General features: G+C 38.6%; 1 protein-coding gene across 9 annotated transcripts in view; it reads right to left on the bottom strand.

The window, feature by feature from the left end:
- Positions 1-19,334, bottom strand: part of PCDH15 (protocadherin related 15) — an 852,429-nt gene that overhangs the window by 777,409 nt on the left and 55,686 nt on the right. The window contains exon 1 of one of the 9 annotated variants that reach the window (XM_030030430.1): positions 11,404-11,456. The exons of the other annotated variants lie outside the window; for them this stretch is intronic. The gene's annotated coding sequence lies outside the window, so the exon portion shown is untranslated. Of the gene's footprint in view, positions 1-11,403; positions 11,457-19,334 lie in introns of those variants that run through there. 9 annotated transcript variants of the gene reach the window in all.

The following is a 19,334-nucleotide window of genomic DNA, read 5'->3' on the forward strand; positions in this document are numbered from 1 at the left end:
AACAGGTGTGGAGATGAAAAAGAAATGTAGAACTAAGATCACTTCTTAAAGCAACAAAACCAGGACAAAATATTGGATATTATTTTTTTCTCTTTTTCTCCTTTCCAGGTTTTACAACTAAGAGAAAGAAAGAGCATCAGATGCATCTGCAAGCTGACTGTACTGCAACTGCAGCAATGGAAACACACCATAAACCTGATTTAACTGTCTGCTTAAATGTGTTTACATACTGTGTTGATATAGCAATGAATTTGTCCATGGTGCTTTGTGATACTGCATTTTACTTATAAAAATAGTCAACCTAGCTTTAAAGAAATCAATTATATATATTATTTTGGCACATCAGTGAAACCAAGAAAAACAACATTCCCTTAATATTAAAAAAAGGGATCTTATTCCTTCGACAGATAACGTACAGGAACACATAACGTATTTTCAATGTGTAAGAGTAACTTCAATACATTGTGCTAGGCATGTCAGAATAAATGCAATTTTGATCAGTTTTACGTAATAGAAATACTACTGTGTGACACTTTAAAAGCTTCATACTCCCTCCAGGAGAATGTGCAAACATTTATTTTCTTGTGAAATTTTTTACGTTGCTGATTTTATTGTGCTCAGAAGTATCCCAAACACATCACATAACACTTGCAGGACATGAAGAGTCAAAGATAATCTCAGATATCATAGTAATGAAAATTTAAATGTCCTTTTCCTTGTGAAGAGAATCTTCAAAACCAGTCTCTGAAATGGACCGAAGTCCCTAATCTTGAAAGAAAGATTAGGAGACTTAGCTGCTGCTTTCACTCAAGATCGTAAAGCACCCCCTTATCCACTTACATATGCTACATAAAGTGAGCAGATATGGAATAGTACGCCAAAAATTCTTACTGAGAAATACTTCCTTCATCACCCAAGACCTGTGCCACACCTTGGGACAACAGATAAAACGCATCGTGCTGCTGGCGTGACAAGATTAGCAGAAGGGGAGCATCTGTAGAGACTCCAGGATCTTAAAGATGTTGAATTCTACGATTGAGAAGGCACTCATGTGCCTTCATATTATCTCTGTCCCTGAAATGTCTGCTCCTGGTGGAATGGTACAATTGTCATTTTTTACACGCTTAAAAACAACACACAACTATTTCAAGCACATAAGGCTGCAACTCATTTCTACAAACAAATAATATTTCTTGCTGACTAAAGCTGCACATGCTGCAAACACTACTTTGACTTCTGTACTGCCTAGGCAATTCCTATTGTCCTCAGATGCTCCCGGCTGGTGAAGGCATATTTCAACACACAAACTTCCATGCACAATTTCACTGAGCGATTTGGCAGGAGCATAACTGCTAAATGAGCAGCAATCAAGTAGTTCACCCAATCAGTCTTCTAATTCACCACAACTGCTATAAATACTACCCATTATTACTGAATGTAGCTTTTAGGGGAAAAATACATGCAAACTTCCTGCAGTATCTAATCTATGGGAAAATTATACAGAACATCACATTAAAATTTAAGTAAACACTTTGGCATACTCCTAATGTATGTGCATAGATTACTCGTGTGTACTTCTAGGATAAGTACCATTTGACGTTCAGATTATTGGTGGATATTTAAAGTTGATTACCCTAGAGGTAAGATATAATTGGTAAACAAGGAACATATACAGAACAACAACATAATAACCACAAGTTGTATTTATTTCACAATTTATTCCTACACTCAGGACAGTAGTTCAGTAAAGATACTAATTATATTTTTAAACCAACAAAATGAAATCAGAAAGTACCAAAAGCATAATTTTTCAAGATATCGCATTATGAGCTGAATGGAAGACCTTACTGGACTTCACTTTTACTGCACCACAATTGATACAGTGCTACTTTGAAACTTGAGCTGCATTGCAGACAGAGGCAGAACAGGAGCTCTCAATAGGTAGAGCTTTCTGTGGGGTGGTGCGGGTTCACCACGAGCCTCACACTGTGCATCTTCCCAGGGTTACTTCTGGAAAAAGACTTACACAGCCCAACAGTAAATCTCAGGGTTCCACTTTAAGACATCTTAGCTTACAGCACTTCAAGCAAGGAAAACTCCATTGGTCGTTGCAAAGGCTGGTATTTATTTCAGCAGCAAAGTGCTAAAGATGGAAGAATAAACACGAAGCAGCAGATAATAAGAAGAGAAACAAAATGGATGTAGGTAATAAGAGAACAGAGAGAAGACACTGGTGTGCTCACTAGATTACTGAAGAGATGAATCAACTCACAGATGTGATGGTGGAGACATTCACTTTGCTAACACATATATTTAATTACCTATATTATTTATCCTTTTCAGTGTAGGCACCTTGTCTAGACTGTTTGATTACACCCAGCTGTAAGCTGTTTCTGGCTTTTCTCTCTCTCTTGTCTTATTTTTAAGGCAGCTTTCACTACGCAATACACTGCAATTGCAGTCTCCTTCCAGATTTCTGCCTCCTTATCACTGTGAGGCACTGACAAATTGTTGTTGTCTCGTTTTTCCCACTGATGACCTGAATTAGCCACTACCAGACACAGCAGTGCTGGGCCAACAGCCTCCCTGGTTGTTGAAATTACACTGCCTCTCAAGATGGAGAATAGCTCCGTTTTCTGTGGGTGTGAGGTGTTGAACTAGAGACAGGTACCCTCATCCCCTTCAACACCTGATGTTACAGTTGGCAGCCAAAGGGATTACCTGAAAGCAAAACCTAGGGAAAAGACCTTTCACATTGAAAGCATGATTGAATAACGTAGATAATAATAAATAAAAACTAGATAAATAATTATCCAAAAAAAGGGAATGCTATTTAGACAGTGTCCTACGCAGTTGCGCACGCTTGGGATGTCTGTTAAAAAAATGCACAGCCTGACTGGATTTATATATGGGACACATTAGGACCTCTCCATGAGGCCGCACTTCTTCCAGAAGCACGTGCATCCAACACCAGCACGTATCAAACTGGCTTCATGCACGAAGCAACGATCTTCTAGAGGAAAGTAAATGTCCTGAATCACTGCTGAAAGACAAGGTCAGAACCTCACAGACAACTCCCTGCAACAGATGCACTGAAAGACCTTGGAGCAGCAGTCTGAGCCTTCCTTACATAAAGGCAAGACTCCAGCAGTCAGATGGATGAGGGAATAAAACACTCCAGAAGAGGAAACAGGTTCTGGTTAAATCCTACCCAGAGTAACCATATAGAAAAGTCTATCTAAACACCACTTCAGCACGGATGTAAGCAATGGGAATGTCCAGATGCAGCTGTGAGGTATGAAACTTTATTCAGTTAAGTCATTGCATTAACATGTGAGCAGGGAAGAAGCCATAAGCTGGAAAAGCATGCAAAAAAAACCCAAAAAAACCAACAACCCAACACTGAGACCTAGAATCATATGGCTCAAGGACGCAGCAGCAAGAAGAAAGCATTTAGCAACATTTTTTTAAAAAATGGTAGCATATTCAGAGCTTGTGTTCCTTTCAAAGATCTGGCACCAATTTCTGGAACGCTTGTTGCCCACAAGCACATTTGCGAGAATGACCCTGTTAGCAGTACCTTAAGCTGGTACCAACTCTGGTGCTAACCTTCTGCGTCCAGATCTTTCCACAAAATTCACATAGGCTGTAAAACGACTGCTCTCTCCTTGGAGTGGCTTTCATTGCAGAAAAATATTGTACATATAGTTTGTAAAGTGCTTTTAGAACAAAGTCCCTATAAAAACTCATACCTGAGGTAGTAGGCAGGGTGAGATTTCCCACCCCGAGTTAAGAATGCAGACCTTGTAGATGAAAAACACCTCTGCAAACTGCACTGCCCATATCTTCAATGCAGACAGAGCCAGTGTACAAAACCAAAGAATACAAACCTCACACTTTCATACGCAAAAAAAAGGAATACAAATGCAACTGAGTAAAAAAAAAAAAAAAAACAACAAAAAAAACCCCAACCCCCCCCAAACAACAACACAACCCCCACACTAAAAAAAAAACCCCAAACCAGGATTTACAGATGGACAAAGAAAATGGAAAAAGTTACTTGAATCACCTTACATAAGAAAAGATGTCAAACAAGAACAACTATATTTTACCGCGGACCTAAATACTGATTTTAACAACTTCAAGAATCTCATGCATGCTTTTGTCTCCTCATTATTTTGATTTCATAGTGTATTTAATAGAAACCGTATGTGCTTCACTATCAGGAAAGGAAAAATGTTTTTATTAAGCATTAATTCTTTTCTTGCATTTTAGTGGTAGTGACCATCTCTGTCACCTGTCTTAAAAGAACAGAATTTCATAGTGCTATTCTAAAACAGCATTAGAAACACAGGCACACTGTTTTCATCATTACTTGCTTTTCAAGGCAGTCAAAGGAGCTGTGCTCCAGGTAACAAGTGTTCCTAAAAAGCCTGTAAACATTTCAGTAAGAGATGTTTGGAATTCAGACCTATTCTACACTCCTACACCAATCCTACACTCACTTAGTGCCATTGCAGCTACACTTGCCCAGGTGCAATTTCTAAATTGTTCCATAGAAGAGGCATTAAAAAAATCCTACCGTAACATAACTTTACCAATAGCTCATTCTTTCGAATTACTTGAAATTATATCACAAATAGAGAGCTTGCAAGAACTATGGAGAGATTCTCTGGTAAGTACATGACATAGATAATGGAAACCAATGTAATCCAGAAAATCCAGTTCTGCTACCAGAAAGTAAGGACAGTTATCTTCCTAAAAAGATAAAAACCAGACAGCTCAAGAAAGAAATGGGGGGGGGGGGGGGGGAGGGGGGGAAGCCTTTATCATAAAAGAACAGTTTTCTGATGTATTTCAAGTAGTGAAAAATCTAGGATTTACTTAACAGCTTTGTTGGCAGATCTGAAGCACTCAACTCAAAAAGATTATATAAAGTAGCGTACATCAAGTCGGTTTTTGCATAAAAACGTCCTTGCCCGTGTCTGAGTATGGGAAATGCATACTGGTACAATTCATCAACCACTGTGTTAAACACAAATAAAAGCAGATACAATCCCTTATCTTTTCTCACATTATTAAACTAGGGAAACACTGTTCACACTACGGTTCCATTCTTTAGTGGCTGCAAGATGATGAGGAATGTTACGCACTAAAAGAAATTCCCAACCGCCACAACAAGTTTCTGTTACATTAAGTAGGCTTACACAGCAAGCAAATGTAGCTCAGGCAGAGCCACAAGAAAGATGGAGATTACACACTCAAATAACTCTTCAGGTTTTTCAGATGATCAGTCCAAACAAGTAACTAGGTAACACCTCACAGCATCATACTGTGTCAGCTCACCTGCATTTTAGCTCTTTGGTTTTAACAGCAGTTTGTCATTGAATCATCACAATTAAAAAACAAAACCAAACCACATTCTTTTTATAATACATTATAGTTCTCTTCAGCAATCTAAACCATTCAAATATTCTCCTGCTCAAAGAGAATATTCTTAGATTATTTTTGTAGATTTCCTCAGCTTTTTTTTTTTTTTTTCTGAGAAGGATAAGAGTCCAGCAAGTATAGCAAGAAACAAAAGCTATGATCAGAGAGCCCAGAGATGCTCAACATGCCTTGCTCAATAGCAAGGACAAAGTGTGGTCTGCTCATTCATCACCCCTCTTTTTTCTACTATAGCATGGATCTGTAGCATATCTCACTATTCTCCCCCTCTTGGCTTATGAAGGAGGGACTCTCCATCTCACCCTCTCTGCGTGTTACTGCTCCCCAGTTCTCCATGCCAACAAAAATTCTGTCTCTTTCTCCTCTTGCTATTTGGCAAACACATTACTTAAGTCAGTATTTTAACTCATACTGGGTAGATATAAAAGACGATGTACCAAGACAGATATTGGCTTCCATCAGCCAAATTAAGACTGAAGACTTATAGGGTTGACCAAGCATGCAGCACACACACAGGGCACTGTAAACACTCACAAAGATTCTTCTGAGCTTTCCAGTGTGCAAACCATGATGTAGTTCTGTCAAAGAGCATTTCAAATTTAGGAAGAGATTAGCTGTGGACTCCAAAAGCAGCAGCAGTACAGGTATTATTACACAGAACCTATGTTTTGGTTTAGCTAAGGCAATCATTCAAAGCAGCAGCTCATCAAAAAGACCCTCAAGAAGAAGCCTAAGCTCCGTAGCTCTTGTCAACAAGACCCTGCAGGGAAACACAGAATTGATGAAGAAAAAAATTTCTCTAACTTTTAGCAGCAGACCAATAAAATACAACAGCACATCTCATCTCTTAGCAGACAACATTTGGCCTCATTGAACGTGCTATTAGACAAAATTGATAAGAAAACATCTCCAAAGCAGAGTACCATCACGGCGCGAGCTTCATAGATAATTGTGAATTCTGACCTACTGCAAGATTTCTAATACAAAAAGATCTAAAAGTTGCTCACAGAACAACTGCTCTGAAGTACAGGTTTGCACTTCTCCTATGATCACACACGTAAGGCCTATACTTCTCATTCATGTCTGATTAGCATGTGAGAACACCACATAAATACATTAACTATAAACTGGTTTTGTTTACAGGACATTTGTCTTCTGTCTAATTGACATTAAAAGGAGAAATTGGCTTGGAAAGATAAGGGAAATTAAACACGTTTGGTCCAGTGGCCTATAATAACCTCATCACAGACTTGAGTGATTTCAGAGAAATGAGAGCACTGTATTTATACATGGCTATAAAAGCATGTCACATAACAGTCAAATACGTCCCTATAGAAAAAGCTATCACTTCATTGCTCTCCTGGAGAAGGCGGCATCCAAGACAAACCTTTGCCTTCCCCCTTGCTCTCTGGAGACAGTGTTGCCCTAGTATCTGTGCAGCAGGTACTTAAAAAAGTAGAGAGGACTCTCAGACTACTTCAGACAGCACAACAACCAGGCTTTCCCTCCACTGTGGCAGCAGAGCTGCACCAACAGGCATTTGCCTATTTATTAACTTGGAAAACACTAACAAAGTCAACAGCTTCAAGAACGCTGCCCACATTTCAGATGTCTTCATCGTGACTGAAAACCTCATCTCCCTTGGGTTAAGCATATTTGAAAATTTTCACGATGAAGCATCCTTGATGGGATATGTGCTTTGTGGCAAGGTGAAAGGCTGCCTCACCTTACATGCAGAGACACACTGGCCTTTCCTCCATACCCTACATAGAAATGTAGAAAGCAACCAAGCCTTAAGAAGTGTGCATACATTTATAAACACACTGCAGGGTTTTTAAATTACCAATTCAACATTAATTACTCAACAGAAAAGTTGCAGCACTGCTCATAACCCTTCATACAAATTCTGGGCTACAAAGTAAAGCAAAGGAGTGCTCTGGTTTTAACAACACTTACTACATAAAATAAAAGGATTGCCTTAGGAAGAAACCAAAAGCTTTCTTAAATGATGTTACAATTACTGCTTTTTGCTTCCTCGCTTAGGAATAAGTCTGACTGTCTCTGCCGGTCATATACTGAAAGAGATTTCTGTTGTTACAATATGGGATCAATGAACATTGCTCATTCCTAGTCCCTCACACTCAGTTAAGCACGAGTTACATAAAGTTGTGCTTCTCTCCCCAAGGACAAGCTTTAGGGGATACAAGCTATTATTGTCTATCCTCGTGGGTTTTTATACACAAAGTATCTTTCCTTTTAAAGGAAAAACCTCTTCTGGGGAGTAGTAAAAAATACATTGGTTACATCATCATAATGCAATCATAGCCGTATTTTGTTTGACAGTTTAGAACGTAAAATTTTACTGGTAGAAGGGAAAAAGGTTTTCATGCAATAATAAATGCTACAATCCTAAAATAATCACTCCACTTGAATACACCTTCAAAACAGACTAGTTTATTATTACTGGTAGAGAGGGAATTCTTTCTCTGTACCAGATAAAAATGTCAGGTGTTCAGATTCACAATTCTTTTTCTCCTTTTACTCCCACTTTCAACCCAGCAGTAACCTATCCCATTATGTTTCACAGTAATTAACAACAAAAAAGTATCAGCTATTTTAACACAGACCCTCCTTTATGTGAAACAATATCAATTGTCATGAACAACATAACTTATTGAAAGAATGAAAATGAAAAAATAAATGAAATCCACAAGCTTTGAAAAATTACTTTAAATTCTGAGCATCTGAGTGAAGGCAAATATCACTGCACGTGAAAAAGGTATATTGGTTATTACTGCCCTGCACAATCAAATAATTTGCCTAGTTACATGGAAAAAGTGCTATATATACAAAGACCAAAAGAAAACCATAATTATTTATTAGCACATATCCTTGGAATCTTGTATTTTACTTAAACACTAAAAGGAGAACAAGTGTTCTATCAGACCGGCCAAACAGTACAAGTATCACAGTTAACATTAAAACAATTCTTAGCAATTTTTCTTTTCAGAATCCAGAAAATTTTATAAACACAGCCACTTTTAAAAAGATAAATAACAAAATACCAGGTCAGAGCAGTGTAGCATGCTCAGCAGCTTTCTCTCTGGAACAAATTTTTCCCCCAAGTTCGGCGCTGTGGCACACCCTCCCTCATGTTAGACTCACAGGCAACTGTCAGAAGGTGCCTAGGCTGGGTCACAGCCTGTGCGAAGACCTGGTTAGATCCAAATCTCCGCAGTTGCGGTGTTGGCGGCCATTACGCCCTCCAAAACATTAATACTCACTATAAAATTTAACATACATACTTTTTTCACAGAATCCTACAACCACAAGTGCTGCAGTGCTGTGAATACCCACTTTCATGGGGGCTTTCTAGCAAACTGATTCATCATTAGTAGAACAAATGCTAACTAATATTTTTAATTAACTTCCCAAGTCCCACCAGTTTGGGAGCACTGGCTCTTCCCTGGGCTTGGCTGCTCTGCAGCACTAAACAGAAGGCTGGTCTGGCAAGAGGGAAAAAAAGAAGGAAAAAAAAAAAAAAAAGCATCATCTATCTTCTGTTCAGATCCAGCAAACTGCTTCAGAAGTGGTGCTCTGCTAGAAAGGATAGCTGAAAGACCGAGAGTCTCAGCGCTAGGTAAGACACACGTATGAAGTAAGTGACTATGCTAATTACAAGACAAAAATGTCCTGTCAACAGGAGTATAATCTAGGATAACATACAGAAAACACAGGCAGCTGGGGTGTCCCACCACACCAGACAACACCCCTCAGTAAGGGCTGCAGACCCGAGGCTGGGTGACAAGGCTGACAGCCCAAAATCATAGGGTAATTAATAATTCCCAGGTTCAACAAGGGAAAGTGTGAAGTCCTGCACCTGGGGAGAACGAATTCAAAGTGAAGGCCTAGAAATTTGCTACACGTTTACAGATCACGTGCCCACTGGCAGATAACCTCCCAACCTTCAAAGTGCCAAAAAGCTAAAGAGAAATTCAATAAAATATTTCAAGTAACAGAAAAAATATTAGCAATACAAACCCATTCAATATTTCTTTAAAAGCATCTCTGTTCACATCCGCATCCAAAAGCAGTGCATCAGAGCAGGGCCACGCAGTTTAGTGTGCACATAAGAAAAAGAATATCAGAAATGCTCACCCATATGCTGTTATTAATCTATATCCACTGGCATTCATGAGCCAAACAGGCAGCTTAAGGGAATATTCATCAAAAATAATTCAGAAAACGAGGAAAAGGGAAAAGTGCCATTTTAAAGATAAATAGTATTTATTGTTTCAGTTTAAAGGTTGTGCTATTTTGGTAATGCTGCTTGTGAAGGTAGCTTTACATGCTACAGCACAAAGTTAATAGCTATGAAAATAGACAGGCAGTTCAATCAAGAGTCAATTTCCCTTCATGCTCATTAACTAAAAAAAGAAGCTAATGTTTTCCAAGTGATGAAATATTAGGATACCAAACTTCAGAGACCTGTCCCAACCCTTCCCTTCAATATCACTAACTACCCTTATGATCCCCATGAATCTAAGGCAGTATTCTCATTTCCCCTACACATCTAAACTCCCTCAACGTAACCAGTATTCTCAGCTCCCTCTGACATCCAGAAATTACCACTGGTTAAAAGGTGGCACAAAGCATGGCAGATTCAGAGCTACACATCCTGAATGGTCAGAAAAGTTAAATACAGCCAGTAACTGTTGAACCCCCACCGCAGTTTCTCTCTTGTTGGAGATACTAATCTGAGTATGTTTTCTACAGCCAGCTGCAATTTTCCTTCAAAATAACTAAAGGAGCTTTGAGATCTCTATTCCTGTGTCAAAACTGATCAGGAATGGATGACGGGGGTCAAAAATTACTGGAGAGATGCCAACAAGCAAGAAGGAAAAAAAGGTATTTAAGACTGCAGTGAGAACCCAGACTAAAAGTGTTGTCAGTGCCACAACCAACTTTGGTCATGATACAGAATAGTAGGAAAGTATCAGCTAAGGTTTCAAAGACTGACAATCTCTCAGATCTATGGTCTTCTATGCTCTTCCCTTTTACACCATCTACTGCCATAAGCAAGCTGAGTACCCTCTGAGTGTAAGAAGGGAGGTTTTGCACAACATCAGCATATTTTCTGCTGGCTGCCAAGGAGCAAAAATTAGGCACTGAAAGACGCCAGTGATGTCTTTATTTGCTACCATAAAAAAAATCCAAAAAAAATCAATTAGTGTATTCATAACTTTGGATCTATCACCAGACCATATAGACACGTATAATGAGAAGGCTTTCTTTCTCAAGAACCGAGGAGGTCATTCCAACAAACTAACGCACTGTTAGATGTGCTTCAAGCATACACGCTTTTCCTTGTTCCACACCACACTGTGGCACAACAGAAACAGCCAGGTGCCTTTATAAGACATTTGAACTAGAAGAGCAGAAGAGGGCTCTGTTAGAGGAAATTAGCCTTCTGCACATGAGCTTTTCTGGCACATTGTGTACCTGAGCTGGGTCAGCAAAACTGCTTACAAAAATACAGCTAATGCTGTGAAGGCAAGAAGCACTTACTCATCTTTGGGGTTTTACAGACAGCTGATACTTTCCAAAGCCAAGATAGTTACATGAACTGAAACCTCCATACAAGACGCAGCACATTTATCACCAGATTATCGAGATGCAATATTAGCAACCACACTAATCTACACACCCTTTATAGTGTTCAAACAGTAGACGAACATGAAACATCTACTGCCTGAAGTGCTGAAATACATTAATTTGCTTCGAACACTATGCAACACCACCTCAAGTTCAGCCAGCATTGACTTTTGTGGCCAACACATTTAACATAAGAACTGTAGTTCAACTGTTTTCGTAGAAGATGCTATATCAACACTGATTGTTCATTCACTCTAAGAATGAATTCTATATCAAATGAGCTTCACAGTTGGCACTTACCAACAGCTGCTTTTCTTTCCTGAGCAGCTGGCAGACAAAGTGTACCCTGTCATAATTCACATCCACATTACAGGCCACCAGCACTGCTGAAGGTTGAAAGCTGAATTTGTGTTCATCAGTAGCTGTTTTTACAGCTCTTGTGCCACAAGTACTGTCCTCTCTACCATCATTTTAAGACCAACTATTTTGGTAGGTAATGTAGTCCTAAAATAAAAAAAAAAAAAAAAAAAAAAAAAAAGGGCAATAGCAGCTAGCATTTTTAACTGTGTCTGCAGCAATGCTCCTACATGAACCTCCATTTGGCTTGTCCCTTCAAGGCACTGCAGTGCAGTGGAATAAGCTGCTGAAGTTTGAGGTTGCTCTGTGCTGCTAAGCACATCAGTCAACCTTTCCATTTTTTCCTTCATTTACAAAAGGAAGATAATAGTACCAGCTATACCAACTGCACAGCAGTGTTGAAAGGATTAATTAGCTAATATCTCTACAGTCTTAAGCATGCAGAACATCACAGATGCACAGTGTAATTACTATTATTAGGGGGATAATTTCTTTGACTCATTGGGACAACACACATTTTATCTGTCATTTTTTCAGGGCACAGAAGTCTACCAGCAGATATCCTCAGCTAAAAAGAAACTTGAATAACATGGCATAAACTATCCACTGCAGGGCTTTACCTTTTTTCAAGCATCTATTATTTCTCATTAGTATTTAGGGATAGAAATTTGTGGACTGCTGATAGCCACAAAGCCTTAAAGCCAGCCACAAATGAGCACTGACAGAAAGTAGGTCAGTATTTTTTCTAAGTGCAGTATCCTCCTAAAAGCCACATTCAAAACTAAACTACACTGGGTCTGCTTTCCCAGGCTACTAGCAAAAGACTTTAACTGCTGGCCCACAGCGCAGTATCCAAACCAGCTCTAGACCTATTAATCTGATAGGGAGCTCTCCTCCTTAGGGTATATTGACGCGGCTGAGATCAGTAAGGGTACTGGAGCATCAAGCAGATACAGTACATTGGTCACACATTTTGAAGAATGCCATAAAACTTAGGCTTTTTCTTCTTCAGGCCTCGGTACATAACATCTATAGGCTAAGAGCTTTGAGACCTCCTGTAATGCTCAACAGCTTTCCTAAAAGAAACCACAGAACAGAGGAAAGTCATCATGCATAAATGGAGATCACAGTTATGGTAGAGTCAAAAGTAAGATAAGCTAAACTAAAAGAAAGGGAGTTTGGTTTTCGTGCAAAGTCTGGGGAAAAACCTTGGCAGCAAAGGCGCCGAGAGGAGTGCGATAGAACTAAAACTGTACTTACATGCATGTGTCAAGTATGATGCTAACTCAATGTTAGTAACTTCATACTGAGAATAACAGATGATGCCAGGACTTGATATTCTTTCTCTGGAGTAAAGCTCAATGCTTTTCACAGAAATTTAGTTCAGCACACAATCACAGACACAAGCCTCCTGAACACACATTGAATAACAGTTTAAAGCAATGCTAAACCAAACAGCCTAAGAAATACAGCAGCTAGAGTTGTCAAAGGTCACAGTAAATTCTCTCTCCTGCAGATTTGCTGTTTGGTATACAGTGCCACGAATCTTTGGCATTCCGTTAGAAAAAAAAAAAAAAGTATAGTAACACATCTGCTCCAGGCACCCGTGTAAATTGGACTTGGGTCCTTGCATTAGTTATATAGTCCAACTATAACAAAACCATGTGAGGTTGGTGGACTGACAATGCTTATATGGGCATCTTCAAGGAATGTCACCTAGCAGACCTTCTTTTCCCCAGGACACACGCACTAGACTAAGTAACACTGAGTTCTCACCACCACAGACTCACAGACGGATGTCTCTGGTAGCAGCCAGCTGGGATCATTTAAATCAACTTTAACACTAACACTGCAGTGCAAAGTAGGAAAGCACAGCATTGTTCTCACAGCTTCTTGCTTTTACCAATCTGTCACCCACAGAAAGCTGCTCGTAGAGCCTATCAGTCACAGCTGTAATTCTAACCCTTCATGACTGGCTAGCATTAGCTAAACTAAATCAATGGCTTGATTGCAGATTTGCCAAACAGAATTGCAATATGCATGCATTAGAATGATTAGACAATTTGCAACTTCATTACCTCCTCTAGAGATACATGAGGTATTACCCTAAAAGTGGCATGCATATTTTAAAAAGTATTGAAACATATAGCTGTCTTTTTTTTCTCTCCACAGAAGACTACATGATGATTAGCAGCTGACATACTGAGGCAAAGCCTGTCATACCAGCCCCCTGCAACAGCCTTGACCATACCATCATGAACCTACTTTAAATTAAAAATTCAGAGGAATTTTGAAAATACTTTAAATAGCACAGTCAAACCTAGTTGTATTACTACTTCATCGTTTGCACCTCCTAGGAACAGCAGATAGGTAATTAGTGCTTGACATATTATCATTCTCCCTCAGCAAAATGGCAGCACAAATGCTAATTGTACAAATTGAGTGACAAATCATATGTGCCAGAGTCTACTTGAACAAAAATTCACACAGGAGGAGACGGACATCACAAGAAACAGCCTATTAGGAATCTTACCTTCAGCTAATAGCTGAATGACTACTTGGAAGTAAACTACATAGCTAGAGAAAGACCAGTATTTTCAGCTAAAGCACTAAAGTTTTTTGAAACTAAAAGCAGTTTTTGCAGACAGAAAATTATTATTCTTACTCACCACTTTGTGAGGTGAAAATTAGCAGTTACATACAACTCTAACCACTGCACTGTTGTTTAGAAGAAACCTCTGGCTTTTATTTTATGTAAAGTCCATGCCAGAATTGAGACAAACTTGAATCAGTCTGCAGTCTGAGCAGTAACCTTCATTTTAGTAAACCACTATGTTTACATTTTTAATGACAGCTCTTCTGTGCATCTTCCTTAAACTGATGTTCCAAAAAAGCAAGGGAGCTTCCACACGTCATATAACAGGCACTGAATAATATAGCAGACCCCTTGCCTGCTATGTGTCACCCTGAAACTCCAACATAATTGTATGCTGTAGAAGTACCTAAAATTACAGCTTTAAGACTTAAATACAAAGTAAAGACATTCATCTGGTTTACATAATTTAATAGGGAGAAAACCAAGCACTTTCCCTCATCTAAAACAGCTTGCAAATACCACAGCTATGGTAGGCAAACAGTGAACTTCAACTTCTCTATATAGACTCATCTAGTCGATACCCACGCATATGCCAAACTTTTAGAATACAAAGCAGACCAGTGCAGGGAATGCCCTGCACTTAAACACCTACATACATGTTGCTGAAAAGTAATTTTATTTTTTTTTAAACCACAAAGTCTTCTCAAAACCCAGAAGAATATGTATTATCTGAGTTGTACTCCTACAATTCATTTATGCCTACCTGTAAATAAAAGATTGTAATCTAGCTTGTTGCAATTAGGTCGCATTATACTGTTATATTTTATGATTTTATTCATTACTGTTAGTGAACTGAAGTGATTTCAAATATCAGTAACTACAGTGTCTGCAAAATTTATAAAAAAGCTTCCACAATTAAACAAGAATTCAAGCTAATAAATCCTGCCCAAAATCCCTCTCTCAAACATAAATTACAAATTAAGTACCATTAGAAAGATTTAAATAAGAAGCCTTATGAAATCTATTTTAATATTTACAAGCAAGAACACTGGATATAGTATATACAGATGCATACAGCTTATATACTCCAAAGAGGCTCTGGCATTTGCCCTAGTAGCTGATGCCATACAATATTACCATAGGCAGCCAAGCTAGCTAAAAAGCACCTGCAGAGTACCATGTAAAACAAACCAACATTACACACCTTTGTAATCACATGCAATTAGGTTAATGCATTTGGACTGAAGAAACCGCAAGATGAATACCAGCATTGAGTATGCCTGTGCTGTTACTAATTTGCAATGGATTTCCTAGCAGAAGTCAAATTTGTCAATCCTTCCGCAACATCACAGTTGCATTACAATACTTGTTTTTAAAATAGCAATAAAAGAAAGCAGTAACTTGAACCCTAATACTTTAGCTTGTTTAAGAAATGAAAAAAAGCAGCTAATACTATTGATCCTTTTAATCTCTGTGACAGCTTAAAACTTCAAGAACAGTAAATTCATATGAAAGGTCTGTGATTTGCAGCTGCACTTAATTCCAGCACAGAACTGTCAGGTTAGACACACATGCACAACTTCTATATTATCTAGCATTTACTTAATCAAGATATTGATAATTCAAGGTCAGTTCACACTACATGATACACTGACATCTACTCCTCTTATATTTCCTCACTTTGCTGTACTGCTTTAAATACCACAAAAAACTCAGTTTCACTTGCGTCTTCTAAAAATTCAGACCCACGAGTTCTGTCTATAATACCTGCAAACTGCTAAGTCCAAGCAAATGTTAAAAACAGTCACTGAAAATACAAAAAAAGTTATGATTATTTGTTACCACAGTGTGAAATAGGCTTCTTAAAATGTATCCACATTAATTAAAACTTCTGGAAGAAACAGACAGTTGCTGCTGTATATGCAGAAGCAAACAAAAAACAAAGCAGCCCAATGAAAGTAAATAAATACTTGCAGTATGACCTTAAAAGACAGACAGCTGTCTCAGGCACCAGCTGAAAGATCTGCAGAACTAGGAGGAAAACCACCATCATCTGAGGCACAGGTGCATCTTGTATATTGTATAACTGCTTTGGCAAATAAGCATTAGAGAAACACCTATGTAGAAATGAATTGTCTCTTAATGAAGATAAGTTCAGACATACTGTTAAACAAGATGTCTAGCTGCAGTTGATTAAAACTGCAAATTTTGCATGATGGTGCAATACTAATGCCATAAAACAAATAAAATTTAGAACTGGCTACAGACAAGTATTACAGACAGGCTGACCTGAAATCTAAGCACATAAACTGCTGGGGAAAGCAGGGGTTTCTCTTTCAAGGCTGGGGATTTAAAAAAATTTTGAAGAGGTACTTAAATCAAATACTAATTCAATAAAGATATAACTGTGTGGAATGCAATGGTCTGAAAATAATAGTAAGCACAGAAAATCTAAGAGTTCTCTCGTGCCATATTATGTACAAAGAAAGCTTTTAGAAAACTTTTGGAGGTTTGGGTTTGTTGGGGTTTTTTTTTCCCCTTCCTGTGGAATAAGAGATGTCTATGAACATTTTTATTTTTTGGTTTTATAGAATTGTAGCAGTATTGGTTGGAAGGGACATCTCTAAACCAACCTCCACCACCAGCCAACACCAAACTAGGTCATTTGTCGCCTTTTTCTAGAGAAGTCCCTTTCCCTTGCCTCTGTCAGAACTAGTCAGTTTTGGACTGGGAGAATCACTTGGTTTATGTCTCCTGGCATAGACCTGCAAAGCATCAAAGACAAATTTGATTTTCTTACCTTAGTGTATGAAAGTTTTGAAGAAATTGCAACTGTCACATCTTTGAACTGATAAAGTGACTGCTTCTGAAAAATATCCTTTGCATCTCACATTTAAGGCTTGCCTTTGCTGTAAACGCTTTAGTAATGGCCTTGCAATTCTGTTTCAGATGTTTTTGAGTAAAACAAAGTAGACATTCATGTGCTTTCAGTATTTATAAAGTAATAGATTTTGTTTTTTCTTAAATAAAAACAACTGATAACCACGTATAATAAATTTACTGAAGCTGAGCATTTCAATTTGTCACAGGTCAAAGCACCTATGTTTACACCGGAAAAATTCTGATAAGTTTTACAGATGTACGTATAGGAACTTAAGTGAGGTGTTATCAGTGCTGATCAATCAATTAAAAAAAAAAGCCAAAAACCCCAAAACAAACCAAAACATTGTTTTATACAAAATCCTAGAGCTCTTACTAGTTCCATACATGGAAAGCAATAGAATAGTATATGCTGCTGGCTAAAAAAACCCCATCATTTTTTAATGGCCCTTCCTACAAGTAACTGTAGTCATCAAAGAGCAGTTAGATAACAAGTACTTTATATTGCCCAGAGAAGCCTTAAAAAATTTCTCTCTTTAACAAGTGGTAGTCAGTAGCTTATTAAAGAAACAGATCCATCTAGTGGTAACACTAGTTTTATGCTAATGCCTGTGTCAAGCATGAGCAGGGAGGATTGGGGGGCTACACGAAGAAGCTACATTATGCCACCAGAAAGAGCACTGGCAGTCAAAGTTTCACTTTAAGTCAAGGAGGGAGAACTTTTCCTCTAGTGAAAGTGCTGAACATGCCTTTCAAATAATTTGGTTTACAAAATATTAGCACTTATAACCTTTAGAAAGGACAGAGCCTCACTACTCAAACTTGTCAGTCAGTATCAACATCAGATTATTGCAGAAAAAACTCACATGCATGAGGCAAGGGAACTGCTGGAATACTCTTCAGAAACTGTAAATTGAGGTAATTTTTTTTTTTTTTTTTTTTTTTAAATGATGACTTTGAGTACATCTGTGCCTAAACGATCTTCAGTTTTGAGCAACAGTATGCTTTGCTCATTTGGTCTAGTGTTGTTGCATATGACAATTCTGAGTGGGAATGGTCCCAGGGGATGATAGAAAAAAGAAAAAAAAAATGTGCCCAAACCTGAAAGCTATGCAATTTTAGGCTTGTCAAAGCATTCCTAGTAAAAAGTGCTAGAAAAGCTAATAAGGGCTCATCTAATAATGAATTGAAAATGACAGTAAAATTAGCATCACTGGTCACGATTTCATGGTAAATAGATCTTGTCAAAATAAATCATTATGCAGTTTTTCAGTGGGAATCTCAGACTTGGTTACTTGGCACCTCAGGCCATCTTGATTAGAAAACAAAAGCACTGCAACAACATAATAAATGGATTAAAAACTGTGATGGGCCTCAACATGCAGCTGTAAAGGAAGACAAAGATGCACATGTTGTTCCAGGAAACCAGTTTCCCACCTTGCCCTAACTTCTCCTCTGTCCCCAACTCTGCCAAGGTAGTGGAGAAAACACAAAATTATCAATGATGACATTTACAGGTAACACACACACACACACACAAAGGGTATAGAAAACCACCAAGTAGCAAAGCGAACAATTTGGCTTACTACTACTGCTGGGCTGAAGTGAACACAGTATATTTTGTTGAACAACCAGCTGAGCAGAGATCTACCCCGATTCTTAGGTGCCTTAAAAAAAAAAAGTTACAAGGGACAGTTCAAAAGGGAAGGAGGGCCCTGGCCTCACCTGGAGTGGCAGCCAGTTCCCAAATTTAACTCAGTCCTGAAACCTCTACAGATGCAGGACTCAGAGGGCAAAAAAGAATTGAGAAGAATAGGGATGGAAGAGTGCAAATGGGGCAGCAAAGAGAGCAGCCAGCAGTGGCTTCAATACAGGGGAATAGCTAGAGGCAAGGTCTTGCTCACCAAGTTAGCTTGGATAGAGAAAAATGAAAGGAGAGGGAAGCAGCAGCAAATCCATGTCCCCACACGTAACCCTTTCTGCCCCAGACGTCCCACATGCTTCACAGGTCTACTCCACAGGCAACACAGAATTGCCTTTTTCTGCCTCACAAAGAAAACAAGTATTTGTGGGTCATCTCTCAGGCAGCAAAAACCTCCAAGGACAATTTCAGAGAAACCCTACCAGCACGGTAGAAAAAGGACTTCTCCACATTTATAATCTCTGAACCACAGTTTTTGCCCCATCCTCAGAATCTGTCAGCTTTGGGCCTGTACAGTCTTGCGGTGCAAAAGAATAATCACTTCGCTACCATAAGCTCTCTTTATTAAGTTCATTTTTGCTCAAAACACCCCTCCTCCTCTATCATGCATTATGAATACTGTTAATTGCCACTTTGCTGTTATTTACTGATCTAACAGTATTTGGCAGTTTCTCAGATCTAGAAAAGGGCCAAAAC

Source organism: Aquila chrysaetos, chromosome 11 (genome assembly GCF_900496995.4).
Source record: "Aquila chrysaetos chrysaetos chromosome 11, bAquChr1.4, whole genome shotgun sequence".
NCBI lineage: Eukaryota > Metazoa > Chordata > Aves > Accipitriformes > Accipitridae > Aquila > Aquila chrysaetos.